This window comes from Sminthopsis crassicaudata, chromosome 1, assembly GCF_048593235.1.
Source record: "Sminthopsis crassicaudata isolate SCR6 chromosome 1, ASM4859323v1, whole genome shotgun sequence".
Taxonomy (NCBI): Eukaryota; Metazoa; Chordata; class Mammalia; order Dasyuromorphia; family Dasyuridae; genus Sminthopsis; species Sminthopsis crassicaudata.
In genome coordinates this window covers 110,153,296-110,173,131 of record NC_133617.1, presented here as the reverse complement: position 1 = coordinate 110,173,131, position 19,836 = coordinate 110,153,296, and the positions used below count along the sequence as shown (strand labels likewise).

Genomic DNA, 19,836 nt, shown 5'->3' with positions numbered 1-19,836 from the left:
AACTAAAAAGATAAAGTTTTGATTGATTTGATTAGAAAACAGAATGAGACCTCTAGAATCAGTCAAGCAAAACCAAAAAAAAAAGAAAAAATAGGAAAAAAATGTTAAATACCCACTTGGGAAAACAACAGACCTGGAAAATAGATCTAGGAGAGATAATCTATGGATTATTGGACTCCCTAAAAATCAGGATGAAAAAAGAGTCTAGACAGAAATCATCAAAGAGAACTATCTAAATGTCATAGAACCAGAAGGTAAAATTGCCATTGAAAGAATTTATCAAACACCTCCTGAAAGAGACCCCAAAATTAAAACTCCAAGGAATATTGTGGCTAAATTTCAGAACTATTGGACCAAGGGAAAAATATCACAAGTAGCCAGAAAAAAAAATTCAAATATCAAGGAGCCACAATAATGGCAGCTTCCACATTAAACAATCGAAGGGCCTGGAATCTGACATTCCAAAAGGCAAAGGAATTTGGAATGCAGCCAAGAATAAACTACCCAGCTAAACTGAGCATTTTCCTCCAGGGAAGAAGATGGACATTCAATGAAACAGATGAATTCCATTTATTCCTCATGAAAAAATCAGAGATAAACAAAAAATGTGACCTCCAAATATAGGACTCAAGAGAAGCAAAAAAAGGTAAAAAGAACTCTTGAGAACTGTATTTCTGGTATGGGCATACATAGAGAGTGCATGTATAATTTGATTTTACTATTATAATATTAAAAAAAACCACTAGATGTGGAAAAGGGGATTGTACCAGAAAAAGGGAAAAGTGGAGGTAAAAAGAGGGAAATTATACCTCAAAGGAAACCTATTGTATCTGAGGGAAAAAAGGGAGGGGGATTTACATTGTGTGAATCTTATTCTCATCAGATCTGGCTCAAAGAGAAAATATTAGACATATTTGATTTACAGAGAAACTTCTCTCACCTCATTGAAAAGTAGGAGGGGAAAGGCAAAAAGGGAAGGGGTAGGCTAAATAGAAGGGAATACAGAAGTAGTAAGGGGAAGGTATAATAAAGGGGGAAGGACTCTAAGGGGAGGGAATTCTCAAGGGGGAGGGCTGCTTGAAGCAAGTGGTGCCCCTAGTTAAATACTGGGGAATAAGGGGGAAAGGAAAGAGAAAAGTATAATCTGGGGATAAGATGGCAGGAAATACAGATTTAGTTGTTTTAAACACATATGTGAATGGAGTGAACTCTCCCATAAAGCAGAGGTGGATAGCAGACTGGATTAAAGCAGATAGCAGAATCCTACAATATGTCGTTTATAGGAAACACATTTAAAGCAGAGTGATACATACAAAGTAAAAGTAAAAAGCTGAAGGAGAATCTATTATGCTTCAAGTGAAGTGAAAAAAAAAGCAGGGGTAGCCATCCTGATCTCAGATCAAGCAAAAGCAAAAATTGATCTAATTAAAAGAGATAAGGAAGGGTACTATATCTTGCTAAAGGGTACCACAGATAATGAAGCAATGTCAATATTAAACATATATGCACCAAGTAGTACAGCATCTAAATTCCTAAAGGAGAAGTTAAGAGAGCTGCAAGAAATAATAGACAGCAAAACTATAATAGTGGGAGATAACAATCTTGCATTCTCAGAATTAGATAAATCAAACAACAAAATAAATAAAAAAGAAGTTAAAGAGGTAAATAGAATGCTAGAAAAGTTAGGTATGATAACTTTTTGGAGAAAACAAATGAAGACAGAAAGGAGCATACTTTCTTCTCAGCAGCTTATGGAATCTATAAAAAACTGACCATATATTAGGACATAAGGACCTCACAATAAAATGCAGAAAGGCAGAAATAGTAAATGCATTCTTTTTAATCATGATACAATAAAAACTACATTCAACAAAAAGCTAAGGGTAAATAAATGAAAAAGTAATTGGAAACTAAATAATCTCATCCTAAAGAATGAATGGGTGAAACAGGAAATCATAGATACAATTAATAATTTCATCCAAGAGAATGACAATAATGAGACATGTCAAAATGTGTGGGGTGCAGCCAAAGTGGTAATAAGGGGAAATTTTATATCTCTAGGGGTTTACTTGCATAAAATAGAGAAAGAGAAGATCAATGAATTGGGCTTGCAACTAAAAAAATTAGGAAAGGACCAAATTAAAAACCCTCAATCAAATACTAAACTTGAAATTCTAAAAATAAAAGGAGAGATTAATAAAATTGAATTAATGTTGAATTAATGAATAAAACTAAAAGATGGTTCTATGAAAAAACCCAACAAAACAGATAAACCTTTGGTAAATTTGATTAGAAAAAGGAAAAAGGAGAATCAAATTGTTGGTCTTAAAAAAGAGAACTTTCCACTAATGAAAAGAAAATTAGAGCAAAAATTAGGAGTTATTTTGCCAAAGTTTATGCCGATAAACTTGAAAACCTAAATGAAATGGATGAAATATAAGATGCCCGAATTAACAGAGGAAGTAAATTGCTTAAATAATCCCATTTTAGAAAAAGAAATAGAACAAGCTATTAATCAACTCTCTAAGAAAAAAATCCTCAGAACCAGATGAATTTACATGTGAATTCTACCAAATATTTAAAGAACAATTAACCCCAATACTATATACATTATTTGAAAAAATAGGGAATGAAGGAGTCCTACCAAATTCCTTTTATGACACAGACATGGTACTGACACCTAAACTAGGTAGGATGAAAACAGAAAGAAAATAATAGACCAAAATCTCCCTAATGAATATTGATGCAAAAATCTTAAATAATTTAATATTAGCAAAGAGATTATGGGAAAACATCCCCAGGATAATACACCATGACCAAGTAGGATTTTTATCAGGAATGCAGGGCTGGTTCAATATTAGGCAAACTATTAACATAACTGATTATATCAATAACCAAATTAACAAAAACCATATGATCACTCAATAGAGGCAGAAAAAGCATTTGATAAAATTCAACAACCATTCCTATTAAAAACACTAGAGAATATTGGAATAAATGGACTTTTCTTTAAAATAGTCAGTAGTATCTATTTAAAACCATCAGTAAGCATCATATGTAATGGGGATAAACTGGAACCATTCCTAATAAGATCAGGAGTGAAACAAGGTTGTCCAATATCACCATTACTATTCAATATTTTATCAGAAATGCTAGCTTTGGCAATAAGAGATGAATAAGAGATTAAAGGAATTAGAATAGATAATAAGGAAACCAAACTATCATTCTTTGCAGATGGTGTGATATATTTACAGAACCCCAGAGAACCTACTAAAAACCTATTAGAAATAATCTACAACTTTAGCAAAGTTGCAGGATACAAAATAAATCCACAGAAATCATCAGCATTTTTATACATCACTAACAAAATCCAATAGCAAGAGATACAAAGAGAAATTCCATTTAAAGTAACTGCCAATAGTATAAAATATTTGGGAATCTATCTGCCAAGGGAAAGTCAGGAGCTATATGAGCAAAACTACAAAACACTCTCCACACAAAGTCAGATCTGACCAATTTTAACCAAAATATTAAGTGCTCTTGGATAGGCTGAGCGAATATAATAAAGATGACAATACTATCTAATCTATTTATTTAGTGCTATACCAATCAAACACCCAAGGAACTGTCTTACTGATCTAGAAAAAACAACAACAAAATTCATCTGGAAGAACAAAAGGCCAAGAATTGCAAGGGAAGAAAAATCAAATGAAGGTGGCTTAGCTGAACCAGATCTAAACTATATTATATACCAATGATCATCAAAACCATTTGATAAGTGAAATAAGTTAGGTTCACAGGACAAAACAGTCAATAACTATAGCAATCTAGTGTTTGACAAACTCAAAGACCCCAGCTTTTGGGATAAGAATTCACCATTTGACAAAAACTGCTGGAAAAATTGGAAACTAGTATGGCAGAAACTAGGCAGTGACCCACACTTAACACTGTATACCAAGATAAAGTCAAAATGGGTTCATGATCTAGATATAAAGAATGAGATTATAAATAAATTAGAAGAACATAGGATGGTATTTACATCTCAGACCTGTGGAGAAGGAAGGAATTTGTGACCAAAGAATTACTAGAAATCATTACTGATCACAAAATAGAAAATTTTGATTATATTAAGTTAAAAAGTTTTTTGTACAAACAAAATTAATGCAGACAAGATTAGAAGGGAAGCAATAAACTGGGAAAACATTTTTACATTCAAAGGTTCTGATATATATTCCAAAATATATAGATAACTGACTAAAATGTCTAAGAAATCAAGCCATTCTCCAATTGATAAATGGTCAAAGGATATGAACATATAATTTTTAGATGGAGAAATTGAAATTATTTCTAGTCACATGAAGAGGTGTTTCAAATCATTATTGATCAAAAAATGCAAATTAAGATGACTCTGAGATACCACTACAAACCTGTCAGATATATAAGATGACAGGAAAAGATCATGATGAATGTTGGAGGGGATGTGGGAAACACTGACACACTGTTGGTGGAACTGTGAATTCTGAAGAGCAGTTTGGAACTATGCTCAAAAAGTTATCAAACTGTACATACCCTTTGATCCAGCAATGTTACTACTAGGCTTATATCCAAAAGAGATCTTAAAAAGAAGGGAAAGGGACCCACATGTGCAAAAATGTTTGTAGTGGCTACAAACTGGAAATACAATGGATGCCCTCAATTGGAGAATGGTTGGATAAATTGTAGTATATGAATGTTATGGAATATTATTGTTTTGTAAGAAATGACCAGCAGGATGAATACAGAGAGGCTTGGAGAGACTTACATGAACTGATGCTAAGTGAAATAAACAGAACCAAGAAAACATTAAACATGGCAACAAGATGATTATACCGATGATCAACTCTGATGGACGTGGCTCTCTTCAACAATTCCAACTATTCAGTAAAGAAAAGAATCAGGTACACCCAGAGAGAGAACAATGGGAAATGAGTGCAGACCATAACATAGCATTTCCACTCTTTCTGTTATTGTTTGCTTGCATTTTTGTTTTCCTTCTCAGGTTTTTTTCTTTCTTTCTAGATAAGATTTTTCTTATGCAGCAAGATAATTGTATAAATATGTATACATATATTGGATTTAACATATACTTTAACATATTTAACATGTATTGGACTACATGCCAGAGGGTAGGGGAGGAGGGGAAAAGTTGGAACAGAAGGTTTTGCAAGGGTCAATGTTGAAAAATTACCCATGTATATATTTTGTAAATAAAAAGCTATAATAACAAAAAAATTTTTAATGAAGAAAAAACCCAGACCTTGCCTTTTGTCAGTGCCTGGACTCAGGGCCTTCCCAGGCTTCCCAGGTGGGCTGGGCTTTTTCAGAGGGAAAAGCAGTTAACCTAATGACCCAAAGTGCTTTCCTTTCCAAGAGGAACTCAGCCCTAATTTTGATTAGAATTATAAGTCTAGTGCTATAAGTTTAGAGGATTATACTCCTATAGGGATCTGAGAAAGGGGAAGCCTGTCAGGGAGAGGGAAAAAGTATTGGTTTTTTACTGTTCACAAACTTTGGTACAAGTCTGTCTTATTTCATATTTTTTAATTAATTAAATAAAACTTGTATCACTGGTTGAAAAAAAAAATGAAAAGGGTGAACTTACCACCAATGAAGAAGAAATGTCTATATATTTGACAATCTAAGTGAAATGGATGAATATTTAGAAAAATACAGGTTGCCCTGATTAACAGAAGAAGAAATAAAATACTTAAATAGTGGCTTTTTATTTTCAAAATATATGCAATAACAGTTTTCAACATTCAGCCTCGCAAAACTTTGTGCTCCAAATTTTTCTCCCTCCCTTTCCCTACACCCTCCTCTAGATGGCAAGTAATCCAATATATGTTTAAGCATGTGCAATACATCTATACATATTTCCATATTTATCATACTGCACAAGAAAAACCAGATCAAAAAGGAAAAACGAGAAAGAAAACAAAAAGCAAGCAAACAACAACAACAAAAAGATGAAAATACTATGTTGTGATCCACATTCAGTCCCCATAGTCCTCTTTCTGAATGCAGATGGCTATCTCCATTATAAGTCTATTGGAATTGGCCTGAATCATCTCATTGTTAAAAAGAGCCACATCCATCAGAGCTGATCATCACATTATCTTGTTTCCATGTACATTGTTCTCTAGGGTCTACTCATTTAGCATCAGTTCATGTGAGTTTCTCCAGACCTTTCTGAAATCATCCTGCTGATCATTTCTTACAAAACAATAATATTCCATAGCATTAATACATTATAACTTATTCATCCATTCCCAACTGATGGGAATTCACTCAGTTTCTAGTTCCTTGCCACTACAAAAAGGGCTGCTACAAACATTTTTACACATGTGGGGTCCTTTTCCCTTTTTTATGATAATAGTCCCATTTTAGAAAAAGAAATTGAAAAATAGGTGAAGAAGTCCTACCAAATTCTTTTTATGAAACAGATATGAAGCTGATACCTAAACTAGGAAGGGCTAACAGAGAAAGAAAATTATAGAACAATTTCCCTAATGAATATTGATGCAAAATCTTAAAATAGAACATTAGTGAAGAAATTACAAGCAACAAATCACTAGCATAACACATTCTGACTAAGTGAGATTTATATCAAGAATATAAGGCTAATTCAATACCAGGAAAACTATCAGTATAATTGACTATATCAATAACAAAACTAACAGAAATTGTATGATAATCTCAATGGATGAAGAAAAGCATTTGACAAAATCCAACACCCATTCCTAATAAAAACACTAGAGAACATAAGAATAAATAGAGTTTTCCTTAAAATAATCGGTAGCATCTACCTAAAACCATCAGGAAGCATTATATGTAATGGGAATAAACTAGAAGCATCATAATAAGATCAGAGATGTTAAAATAAGGCTATCCATTATTACCACTATTATTAAATATTGTACTAGAAATGTTAGCTTTAGCAGTAAGAGAAGAAAAAAAAATTGAGGGAGTTAGAGTAAGTAATGAGGAAACAAAACTATCACTCTTTGCAGATGATATGATGGTATATTTAAAGAAGCCTAAAACTACTAGAAAGAATTAACAACTTTAGCAAAGTTGCAGGATATAAAATAAACCCATATAAATCATTAGCATTTCTATATATTACCAATAAAGCCTAGCAGCAAGAAATAGAGAAATCCCATTTAAAATAATTATAGACAACATAATCTGGGAGATTACCTGCCAAGACAAAGTCAGGAACACAATTATGAATAAAATTAGATCTAAACTAGAAAAATATTAATTGCTCATGGATAGGCCAAGCTAATACAATAAAATGACAATTCTACCTAAATTAATCTACTTATTCAGTGTCATACCAATTAAATTGCCAAAAAATTACTTTATAAAACTAGAAAAAATAACAACAAAATTCATCTGGAAAAACAAAAGGTCAAGAATATCAAGGAAATTAATGGAAAAAAAATGCAAATGAAAGTGACCTAGCCATGTCAGACCTAAAACTATTTTATAAAACAGTGGTCACCAAAACCATTTGGTACTGGCTAAGAAATAGAGTAATTGTGAAATAGGTTAGGTACACAAGCAAACTAGTCAATGACTATAGCAATCTAATTAATGTTTGATCAACTTAAAGATTCTAGCTTTTAAAGATTTTAATCATTTGACAGTAAAGTAGAAAAGTGGAAAAGAGTATGACCAACATCTAACACCCTATACCAAGGTAAGGTCGAAATAGGTTCTTGATTTAGATATAAAGAGCTATAAGAAAATTAATAGAGCAAGGGATACTCTACCTGTCAAGTCTCTGGAGAATGGAGGAGTTTATGGCCAAAGAAGAATTAGAGAACATTATAAAATGCAAAATAGAGACTTTTAATTACATTAAATTAAAAAGGTTTTGCACAAAAGTTGGAAAAAATTATTTTTACAACCAGTGTTTTTGATGAAAATCTCATTTCTAAAAATATATAGAGAATTAACTCAAATTTATAAGAATATAACTCATTTCTTAATTGATAAGTGATCAAAATAATGAAAAATTAAAGCCATCTATAGTTATATGAAAAAAAATGCTCTAAATTGCTATTGATTAGAGAAATGCAAATTAAGACAGGTACCACTACATATCTCTCAAATTGGCTAAAATGACAGGAAAAGGTAATGATAAATGAGGGGTTGTGGGAAAACTAGTACACTAATACATTGTTGGTGGAGTTGTGAAATGATCTAATAATCTAGAATGATTAGAAATTTGGAACTATGCCCAAAGGGCTATCAAACTATGCATACCCTTTGATCCAGTAGTCTCACTACTAGATATGTATCCCAAAGAGATCATTTAAAAAAGAGAAAAGGACCTATATATGCAAAAATGTTTGTAGTAGCTGTTTTTATAGTGGCAAAGAACTGGAAAATGAATGGATGCCTATCAGTTGACAAATGGCTGAATAAGTTACAGTATATGAAGATAATGGAATACTACTATACTAAAAGAAATTAGGAGGCTGATTTCAGAAAGACCTGGAGAGATTTACATGAACCGATGCTAAGTAAAGTGAGAAGAACCAGGAGAACATTGTACACAGTAACAAGATTAGTGATGATTAACTGTGATGGACATGGCTCTTCCCAATAATGTGGTGATTCAAGGCAATTCCAATAGCCTTGGGATGAAAAATGCCAATCACCTCCAGAAAGAGAACTATGGGGACTGTGGATTGAAGAATAAAATTTTCACCTTTTTTGTTTGTTTGTTTTCTTTCTTGTGGTCTTTTTTTCCTTTTTGTTTGATTTTTCTTATACAACATGACAAACATAGAAATATGTTTAAAAGGACTGTACATATTTAGCTGATAACATATTGCATGCTATCTTGGGGAGAAGAGAGGTAAGGGAGGGAGGAAGAAAAATTTAAAACACAAAGTTTTACAAAGAAGCATAATGAAAACTATCTTTACATGTACTTGGAAAAAAATTAAAAATTTTAAAAATTAATTCTAATTTTAAAGCCTAGTACTGGCATGACCCTAGGGAAATTATATTCCCTCTTTTTAACTAAAATCCATCTAATAGTAATAGTTGCATTATTTATACCTTAAAAAGCTGATGAGGAAGGCACTTTATACATCTCAAACTTTTTGATAAATGTGATATTATTCCTGTGAAAAAAAAGGTAAGAGACTTTGTGAAAGTCTGGAATTCTACTAATATACAAATATGTAGTTGTAATAATATTGCTTCAATTTCTTTCCTTTTTGTGTATGATAATATTGTAATAGCCCAAAGGGCAGGAAAGCTGCCAGGTATAAATGGTTACTAGATAACAGGATTGAAATGTCATATCTGTGGTCTTGCTTTACTTTAATAATTTAATAGATTAGCTAAGAACAAGTCTCAAAATCCAATTAGAAGATTTTTGCACTATTCATCTATATATAGAATTAAAAGGTCAATTACATAAAAACATAATTTATTAGTACCACAATTATGTATAGATCTAGATATACCAGATGAAGGAAAATGTTTATTTTCTTTTAAATGATTACTTTAAAAATTATATCTGAATATAGAGAACTGAGCCAAATTTATAAAAACACAAGCCATTTCCAAATTCATAAATGGTCAAAGGATATGAACAGGCAGTTTTCAGACGAAGAAATCAAACCTATCTATAAGCATATGAAGAAGTGTTCTAAATGATTTTTAATCTGAGAAATGCAAATTAAAACAATGCTGAGATACTCCCTTCACACTTATCCGAATGGCCAATATGACAAAAAAGGGAAGCGAGAATGTAAACATTGATACACCATTGCACTATTGGTGGAGAATGTTGGACTGATTCAACCATTCTGGAGAGCAATTTGGAACTATGCCCAAAGAAAAACCAAACTGTACATATCCTCTGATCCAGAAAAAAAGTTATTATATGTATAAAAAGATTTATGGCAGCTCTTTTGTGTTGGCAAAAATACTGGAAATTGAGGGAATGCTCATCAGCTGGGGACTGTTTGAAGAAGCTGTGGTATATAAATGTAATGTAGTACTATTGTGCAATAAGAAATGATGACCAGCAGACTTCAGAAAAACCTGGAAAGATTTTTGTGAACTGATCCAAAGTGAAAAATGAGCAGAATCAGAAAAACATTGAACTTCACAGTATCAGCAATACTATATATGATTATCAACTTTATTAGACTTTGCTTTTCTCATCAACACAATGATCCCAGGTAAGTACAAAGGACTTATGAATGCTATCCATAATCCAGATTAAAACTGATGGACTCAGAATGCAAATCAAAGCATTATATTTTTAACTTTCATTATTCCTTCTTGTTTCTTTTTTTCCTCTTTTGATCTGCTTCTTCTTCCACAGCTGTCACTTAAATTGAAATATATTTTACATGTAGTACAAGAATAAACTCTATCAAACTGTCTGCCATCTTAAGAAGAGGAAGAAAGAAGGGAGAGAGAGAAATCTAGGGCTCAAAATCTTGTAGAAAATTAATGCTAAATTGTAAGAGTTGTGAAGAGATCATAAAAAATGAGAAAGGACCCACACGTACAAAAATGTTTATAGTAGTTCTCTTTGTGGTGGCAAAGAATTGGAAATTAAAGAGATGCCCATCAATTGGGGAATGGCTAAAAAGCTGTGGTATATAAATAAAATGGAAGATTAATGTTTCATAAGAAATAATGAGCTATGTGCATTTCAGAAAAACCTGGAAAGACTGACAGGAACTGATGCCAAGTGACATGAGCAGAACCAGATCATCATACACAGTAACAGCAATACTGGATGATGATCAACTATGACAGACTTAGCTCTTCTCAGCAATACAAGATCTGAGACAATTCCAAAAGATTCCTGATGAAAAATGCTATCCGGAGAAAAGAACTCTGGTTCTAAATGCAGATCAAAACATACTATTTTCACTTTTTTTGTTATGTTTTTTTCCTCGTGGTTTTTCCCTTTTATTCTAGTTCTTTTTTTTTTCACAATATGAGTGATGTGGAAATTTGTTTTTAAAATATTTTAAAGACTTCATTAAAAAAAGAATGCTAAAAATCTCTTTGATATGTAACTGGGGAAAAATAAAATATTATTAAAAATTAAAAAGTATATTTAAAATATTTCCAGTTGCATATAATGTAATTCTTCACTAAAATACTACTATAATGCCTCACCCTAACATGGAGATGACCCCTCGTATGCAAAAGTAATATCATTAGAATACAAGTTCTAGCAGTTCCTAACAAATAGGAATTAACTTAAAATACAGATCTCTCAAAAAAAACCCACATATTTAATTAACTAAGACAGCCTAAGTTTGGAAAGATTAATCATACATTAGAACACCAGGTGATTGCTATTTTTTTGGGGGGGGCTGCAGCAACATGCAAAAACTCTCTAAGGTATGAAATGACTGAGATTAGAAGCAATGGAACAAGTACTCATATGAATGAAATCACAATATATGTCTCTGAAATAAGTAAGTATTGATATAATTATTTTCAAAAACATTTTTTCAGTTTCTTCCTCAAAATGAACAATACTATAAACAGACCAGAATATTATTACAGTCATTTATTTGGTTCATGCCTAGGTGTCACTTTAAAGTATAGGCATTCCCCATTATCCATAATACTGCTTCCAAAATAATGTCATTTTTATAAAAACATCATTAATTCATTATAAGCATGCAATAATAACAAAGTACAAGATGGCAGTTCCTTCCCACCTATCCCCAAGATTCCCTCTGACTGGTTGTACATTCAAGTTTAGCCTGTCAGAAAACAGTTGCTGAGGCAAAACAAGGCAGAAATAGCAAAACACAAAGGATATACATCAGAGAGGTCTTTTCCATATTTTAGCTTCTCCAAGGAATCATCCCCTTTCTATAGTTCCTTGCCTGAAATTTGCTGCTGGTATCTAGAAAGCTAGAGAATAAAATTCTTACCTATTCCTAGGAGTCCAATGTAATATCAACAGCATTTGGAAATAGTTTTAAATGACAGGGCTGAAAACTGGGAGTGGTCAAAGGAAAAAGAATGGAATAGACACAAAATTGTGAGGATATGACAAGTTCGGGGAAAATTTTATGAATTAATATAAAGACAGCAGAGTCACCAAGAAAACAATATAGGTAAGAAAAGCAAAAATATACCAAACAAAACACCCCACCAAAACAAAACAAAACAAAAAAAACATCAAAACACCAAAAAATCTCACCCCAACACTAAAAGGCAATTGAACTCAGATAATTGTAATCTTAGTCCAGGAGAACAGGTGTGACACATACTTCCTCTAAATAGAGGGAGGGAAGGCCCAGCATATTGCATATGCTATTAGATACAATTGCTTTGATCAGTGCTTTTGTATTAACAATCTTTGTGAGAAAAGAAAACGCAATGGGGCAGAATATAATGAAAAATGACTGATATAAAGAGCAAAAGATAACATAAAACTTTTTAAAATGGCTATAAGAAGATTCCTTCCAACTCTGGATTTATAGTCCTGTGAACTAACAGTGCAAAACAAACATTTCCTCTACTCTAGATGAGGGCTAAGATCATGTATTCAAGGCCAACTTTATCCCATGTATCAACTGAAAAAGCCTGAGATTCTGGAGGAGAATGGAAAGCAGCTATTACCATAAAAATTATGTAGTTTCAGATCTCTGTAAATAACAGATCTGATATAAATAACAGATCTGATCTAAATTTTGGCTACATAAGTATGTGTCATATTCATAATACTATTTTTGTCAAACTGTACTCTGTGTCATTTTGCCCTTCATATTTGCACGGATCTAATTGATATACCATAAGTTATACTTTATCTAACTTTATATAACAATGTTCTCTGTAACATATGAAAGTTGTTTTTTTTGTTTTTTGTTTTGTTTTGGTTTTTTTGCATTAAATGTACACAGAATTGTAGCCAAGCAGTGAAGAAGATACTAAGTTGGGACAATCCCTCCCCTCATTAAGTTTACAGTCTAAAAAAAGGATAAGACAGAACTAGGGGGCTCAGTGGATAATAAATTGTTGGACTTAAAGGAAAAAGACCTGGTTTCAAATTCTGTCTCAGAATACCAGCTGTGTGTGACTACGGGCAAATCAGTGAGTTTCTCTGAACTTCAATTTCTTTACATGTTAAAAAAAAAATGAGGATAACAGCACTCACTACCTTCCCAAGGTTGTTGTGAGGATCAAATAAAACAATAGATGTAAAGTAGTTTGTCTGCAAAACAAGTTTGTTTGCTATCTATTATTATTAAAACACAAACAGCTATAATATAGTGATATTACTTGCCAATTAACTTCTTAGAAGACTCAGTTTCCTCACTATAACACAAGGATAATATTTATACTACCTGGTTATCACAGGACTGTTATGAGGATAGCACTTTGCAAACCTTAAGGTACTATATCAATGTGTGTTTTTGTTACTGCAATGTAAAAGGTTAAAGAGAATAGTAATTAACAACAAGGAGAAATCAAGAGCGGCTTTATTGAAAAAATAGAATTTTTAGCTGGACTTTAGAGTCTAGGCAATAATTCAACATGCAAGGAAAAAAGGAAAATAATCTAGGCAAAGAGAAAAACACGAACAAGGACATGAAGAAAAGTAAAAAGCATGTCAGAGCTAAAGAATAGTACAATTTGGCTGGAACGTAAAATGCATAGAAGTAATGTAGTACAGACTGTGAAGGTTTTGAATGTGAAGCAAAGGAGTTCCAATTTTATTCAGTAACTAATAGAAGGCCACCAAAGACTTCTGAGCAGAAGTGACTAAACTCCCTGAGGGCAATGACTATTTTGTTTTTTGTCCAAAGAATGGAAACTGAGTGGATGCCCATCAGTTGAAGAATTACTGAATAAGTTATGGAATATGAAGGTAATGGAATATTATTGTTCTATAAGAAATAACAAGTTGGCTGATTTCAGAAAAGCCTGAGAAGACTTAACTGATACTAAGTGAAATGAACAGAACCATGAGAATGCTGTACACAGCAACAAAATTACATGATGATCAACTATGATGGACGTGGCTCTTCTCAACAATGTAGTAATTCAAGGCAATTCCAACAGACTTAGGAAAGAGCTGTCCACATTCAGAGAGAATTATGGAGACAATGTGGATCAAAGCACAGTATTTTCATTTTTTTTTGATGGTGGTTCTTTGTTTGCCTGTTTTTTTTCCTTTCTTATGCTTTTTTCCCCTTTTGATCTGATTTTTCTTATGCAGCATGATGAATATAGAAATAAGTTTAGAAAAATTGCACATGTTTAACCTATATCAGATTGCTTACTCTCTAGGGAAGGGGAAGAGGGAGAGAGAGGGAGAAAAATTTGGAACACAAGGTTTTGCAAAGGTGAATATTGAAAACTATCTTTGCATGTATTTGTAAATATAAATATTATCAATTTTTATTATTATTATAGCTTATCAATTTTTTTTAAAAAGAAAGGAAGCAATTAATTGGGAAGTCTTTTTAGACTTTCTCTGATAAAGGTCTAATATCTGGGACACTTAAGGAACTGATTCAAATATAAGAACAAGAGCCATTCCTCAATAAATAAAAGGTCAAATGATATATAAAGAGAAAGTTTTCAGAGGAAGAAGTTTTGAGCTATCAACAATGATTTGAAATCACTAATAATCTGAGAAAGGAACATTAAAAACAACTCTAGGTTTTTGTTTCACAATTATCAGATTGGCAAAGATGACAAAATAGAAAATGGTAATTGTTGGAAGGGCTCCAGGAGGACAAGCACATTGATATGTCTTTGATGAAATTATGAACTGATCCCACTGTCCTGTAAAGCAATTTCAGCATAAGCCGCTAACATCACTAAACTACCTGGCAATACTATTATTATTAGATCCATACTTCAAAGAGAATGAAAAAAAAACCCACCAATTACCTATAAGTATAACAATATTTATATCAACACTTTTTTTGCTGTTTCAAAGAACTAGAAACAAGGTAGGTGACCCATGAACAGAGGAATGACTGAAGAAAAATTACGGTATATAGATATAACAGAATATTATTGAGGTAAAAGAAATTGTCAAAGAGAAAGATTCAAAGAAATATGGGATGATTTAAATGCATTGATGTGGAGTAAAATGAACAAATGCAGAAGGTTCATTTATATAATACTATAACATCTTAAAGAAAAACAACTTTGAAAGATTTAAGAACTCTGATTAATGAGATGACCAGTCATAACCTAAAGGACTGTGAGAAAGCATGGTATCCACTATATGACAAAGACATGAGGAACTTAAAGTGCAGATTGACACCTATGTTTTTAAGAGATGGAAAACAAATGGATGTTTTGCTTAATTATTATTATTTGTGACAAAAGGATTTTTTTAAATTGGGAATAAAAAAAATTATACATAATGATGCCCTCCCCAAAAGAAAGAAAAGAATATCCCTAAGCCTGCAAATTCTACTTCATATTTGTTTCTTACAAAAATTAATCTCTTTATATGTGACTTTAGTTCTTCCTGAAACTTCATTGTCAGAAACTCTTGAACTCAATGTACAGTTTTCTTCCATATGAATAGATTGTCTCAGTATGGGCTAGCCTTCTAAACTCTGTCCATGGAAGTCTTCTTGGTAAAGATATTGAGATGGTTGTCATTTCCTTCTCTAGTTTTACGTGGACAGGGGTTAAGTAACTTGACAAAGTCACACAGCCAGTAAGGGAGATCACATCTGAACTCTGGTCTTTCTGACTTCAGGCCCAGTTCTCTATCCACTGTGCCATCTAGCTGCCCCTGAGTTCCTCTTGCTACCAGCTCTCTACTGCCAAGATTCTTATCCTTAGTCCTACACTACCTCAAGGATTTTCACTGGAGAGATATGTCAAAGAGATCTTTTAAGAAGCATTTCACAACTGTTCTGCCTTGGTTTGTCTTCATAGTTGATTCAAGGGTCTCAAATAAGCCTCCTTCAAAGATCATGTTCTCTGATTGCATTACAATTCATTAAGTTTACTCCTTGTGTTCCCATAGCAAGTACAATCTAGCAAAGGAAATTCCTTAGAACCAAAGCTTCCTTTGATGTAGATATCATAATATTAAACAATTTCAACATCTAGTGATAGTCACAGAATCTCAAAGCTTGAAAGGGCTTAGAGTTCATATAGTTCAGTCAGTATGTAGGCAGTAATACCCATCCCCAAGAGGAATCCTCTAATAAGGGAGACCCATTATTTCTGTTTACTGCTCATTCCATTTCTGGTTAGCTTTAAATATTAGTCAGTTTAGTCATTATATCAAACACAATACTTCATTTCTATAATCTTCACCTAATACTCCCAAGGCTTCCCTTTAAGGCCAAGAAGAACAAAATTAATCCATTTCTTTCACATGACCCCTGTATGGTCCCTATTTTTATTCCTATCCTTATGAGAATTTTTTTTGAGTAGGATTTTTAGTTTCTATATGGATTTCTTTCCTAAAATACGATACCCAGAATTGGGCAAAATACTTCAAAGTATCTAACCAGCATAGACTAAAAAGGTACTATAATTTTTTTTGTTCTGAAAATTATAACTCTATCAACATGTAACCTGCAATCATTTTAATTTTTTTGGCTGCTGTTTCACATAAATAATATATTAAGTAGAGTTTACGAATACACAGATCTTAAAGGTTGCATTTACTATCAACCATCATATAATCCCAAACAAATCCCTGCAAGATGGTAATCAAGCCTGGCTATTAACCTGACACCTCTGTGTTTATTTAATCCTTCCTTAAAACAGATGTTAAATACTTTTGATTCTTCAACGTAAAGAAAGTAGTGCATTTGATGACCTTTTGACAACTGTTTCCTAAAACTGTCTCTCAATCAGTCAGACAACAAATATTTGTTACCTATGTATCAGGAACTGTTCTAACTTCTAAAGATACAATGAAAGGGAAAAGCAAAAACAAAATCTATATACATAGTATACACCAGTGGTCCTCAAACTTTTTAAACAGGGGGCCAGTTCACTGTCCCTCAGACTGTTGGAGGGCCTGACTATAGTAAAATCAAAAACTCACACTCTGTCTCTACCCCTCGGCCCATTTGCCATAACCCAGCAGGCCACATCTGGACCATGGGCTGTAGTTTGAGAATCCCTGGTATATACACTCAAGAAGCATATATTCTGATATGTAAATATGTAAATATTTGGCTACATATGGGACCTATACAAAATATATGAAGGTAATTTGAAAAGGGAAAGCATGAGCAGCAAGAAAGACTAGGAAAGCCCACACCCCCCTACTCCCCAAAATGAGGTGTGAATTGATTCATGAAAGAAAGCAATGACACTAAAGAGCTCTTAGTGGGGAGGGCAGAACATTTCCAGTATAAAGGACAACCAGAGCAGAGATAGGGATGTGTATTTACCTAGTTTTCTCCCAGGCACTGCTTTGGATCCATGTCTCTAACAACTTCTAATATTATGACTTCCTCTCCAGTAATAGCTAAAGATTAAGAAAGCACTGACAGAGCCATCTTTGGTACTATGTACTGGACAAGTATAAGGGGAGCCCACTAAGAACCTTGACAAACCCTGATAACTCTGAGTATTTGCATAAACTGTGACAGCTAATGGAGACTCATAGGAATTAGACTTCATTGCTAACACAGCTGTGGAATACTGACATAGACACAGATAATCAAAGGCTATGCCCGGGCATAAGAAAGCCCTATGCCCTGAGTCCCCAACAAGTAAATTTAAGTTACCAGCTATGATAACTCATAATTCCTATTATCTCACCCAGACAATTCTTTGTGGAAAACTCAAAGTGGTAGCTGAATTAAAGTATTTTGTAAATAAAGTGCATGACATTGTTTATAATGGTTGATAAGCCAATACCTCCTAAATAAGCCAGCAAATAAACAGATTTAGCCAAATTTTGAAAATAGGTAATACAAAAAATTTTATTTCAAAATTGATTTAAAAAAATCTTATACAACTTATGAGATATTTTGACTTGGGGAGCTGTAAGAGAAACAAAACAATAATGAGCTTTAATTTAATCTCTCACTATCTGGGTACACACTTTTCTGGGATTTTTCTCTTCAACTGTTTACTTTAAATATATTCTTAATGTGTAAGCACAAGCACAATAAAATTTTATTAAATCAATTTATATTTGCAGGAAAAGTTTATGCTATTATTTTGAAATCAAGCAATCAGTACCGTTATTGTTTTTTTTAAGTTGTGAAAATAAATTTTAAATATACTTTTAATTATATTCCAACTTTGTATACTTTGAAAGAGTTGATTACCTGCAGTATTAATGTCCCTAGAATATAAACTGAATATATAAATATCTAACATTCCCATTCCAAGAACAAGGAACACATACTTGCCATATTTTCTCCAGTACTCTATCCTTTGAAGAAGTAGGGAATGCCTTCCAGTTAGAGGAGTTTAGCTCAAGCCATTACTAACTACAAACGCCAAATTAGCCATGCACCTTTTCCTACAAAGAGAATAAAGACAATTAGGTCCTGATATATTTCAAGCATGCTCTTCATTCATGTAAGATTATGTATAACAGTTAGCAAAACTTTACAGGAAAGGTTCTGGTTTTCATTAAAAAAACAAACAGATCTTTTAAATTTCCTCATAAAAAATGTCAGAACCATCATCTACAAGGTCAAAACTAACATCAGAATACATATTGGGTACATATTGTTTACAAATGTATTTATAAGATTACGTCAATAAAATTTGTATCAATAAACTGATATAAATTCATCAAACTAAATTTCTATTTTATGAATTTTCCATAATGTGAATATTCTTGTGGTAAGCAGTCATTTTCAAATTTTCAAAGTTGTTTGTTACATGTTATTTGTGTAGTATAATTTTGGAAATTAAGAAGCAAATATTAATTTTTTAAAAATCTGATTAAAATTTAAAAACTGAATAAAAACTTCAGTATAATTGAAAAAAAAAAAAACACTGGATTTAGAATTATTAGACTTGGGTTCAAATCCTAAATCCTCCTTTTTTTTTTTTTTTTTTTTAACCTATTTGGCTTTACTAAGGTAAAATTTTGAAAATAGGTAATACAAAAAATTTTATTTCAAAATTGATTTAAAAAAATCTTATACAACTTATGAGATATTTTGACTTGGGGAGCTGTAAGAGAAACAAAACAATAATGAGCTTTAATTTAATCTCTCACTATCTGGGTACACACTTTTCTGGGATTTTTCTCTTCAACTGTTTACTTTAAATATATTCTTAATGTGTAAGCACAAGCACAATAAAATTTTATTAAATCAATTTATATTTGCAGGAAAAGTTTATGCTATTATTTTGAAATCAAGCAATCAGTACCGTTATTGTTTTTTTTAAGTTGTGAAAATAAATTTTAAATATACTTTTAATTATATTCCAACTTTGTATACTTTGAAAGAGTTGATTACCTGCAGTATTAATGTCCCTAGAATATAAACTGAATATATAAATATCTAACATTCCCATTCCAAGAACAAGGAACACATACTTGCCATATTTTCTCTGGATCTGGATCTCCTCATAAGTAAAAAAATAAAATAAAATAAACAAAAAAACAACAACAATAAAAAAACCCCACCAGATTATTTTTAAATTTCCAAAAGCTGTGATCCTATGAATCTTTGCTAAAACTGAATATACCAAGTTTAAACTATAATTTTGGAAGTATGTTTATTTAGACTTAACCACACAAATATTTTTACCCTAACAAGCCAATGCCAATGTGGATTATTTTAAAGTGAATTTTAAAGTAAA

The 19,836-nt window shown here is 32.2% G+C and overlaps 1 protein-coding gene across 5 annotated transcripts in view; it reads right to left on the bottom strand.

Annotated features, from left to right (window-relative positions):
• ZHX1 (zinc fingers and homeoboxes 1) overlaps positions 1-19,836 on the bottom strand; it is a 52,893-nt gene that overhangs the window by 26,733 nt on the left and 6,324 nt on the right. For 4 of the 5 annotated variants that reach the window (XM_074266165.1, XM_074266130.1, XM_074266156.1 and 1 more), the window contains exon 2: positions 18,419-18,535. The gene's annotated coding sequence lies outside the window, so the exon portion shown is untranslated. The remainder of the gene's footprint in view (positions 1-18,418; positions 18,536-19,836) is intronic. The other variant, XM_074266149.1, reaches the window with a different exon arrangement.